This window comes from Helianthus annuus, chromosome 10 (assembly GCF_002127325.2).
Source record: "Helianthus annuus cultivar XRQ/B chromosome 10, HanXRQr2.0-SUNRISE, whole genome shotgun sequence".
Lineage (NCBI taxonomy): Eukaryota > Viridiplantae > Streptophyta > Magnoliopsida > Asterales > Asteraceae > Helianthus > Helianthus annuus.
This window is the reverse complement of record NC_035442.2, coordinates 72,809,650-72,810,389: the sequence shown is the minus strand read 5'-3', so window position 1 is coordinate 72,810,389 and position 740 is coordinate 72,809,650. Positions and strand designations below refer to the sequence as shown.

The window sequence follows — 740 nt, the reverse complement described above, 5'->3', positions numbered from 1 at the left end:
CATCAACAACAACATGTGGGGCCAAGATTTCAGCTACCTCTACAACAATTTGGGCCTCCAAGACCGCTAGCTCAAAGACCAATGGGTCCCGTACGTCCAAGAGTTCTATTGGGTGTACCGCGAAGACATATTCGAGAGCCCGTGAGGGGTATAGAGGCACATTTTAGATCTGTGATCACTAATAACCCATAACCAATAGTCATTCCTCAAAACAATCAAGGAAGGACTTTTGAGGTTCGAACAAATTCGATACAAAGTTTGCAAAAGTATAAGGGTCTAGCAACGGAGGAGCCTTATTTTCATTTCAAAGAAATGCAACAAATCTTTTTAGAAGAATTCTTCACCACTCAAAAGACTAATGATGCGAGGAGAAGCTTGAGAAGCTTTCAACAACAACAAGGTGAGATGTTTCATGAAGCATTTGAACGCTTCAATTTGATGATAAAGAATTGTCCTCATCATGGGATAGAGCTATGGGAGTTGTTGAATGCATTCCATGAGGGTTTATGTTCCAAAGATGCTCGTGATTTGATGTCTATCACGAATGGTACTTTTGGTACTAACTACGAGCAAGATGATTGGATGTTTTTGGAACAAATGGCGGTCACATCAAAAAGGAAGGCTCAAGGAGAGCACGACAGACCATTACCCGAACCCAAGTGCACGCGACGGAAGATGCAAATGTACAAATCACTAATCAGATTTATGATGTTTGTGCACTTTGCAACGAATTGGGGCAT

General features: G+C 41.6%; 1 pseudogene; it reads right to left on the bottom strand.

Annotated features, from left to right (window-relative positions):
- Positions 1-372: 372 nt before the first annotated feature.
- Positions 373-467, bottom strand: LOC118483594 (annotated as a pseudogene).
- Between the last annotated feature and the right edge of the window lie 273 nt (positions 468-740).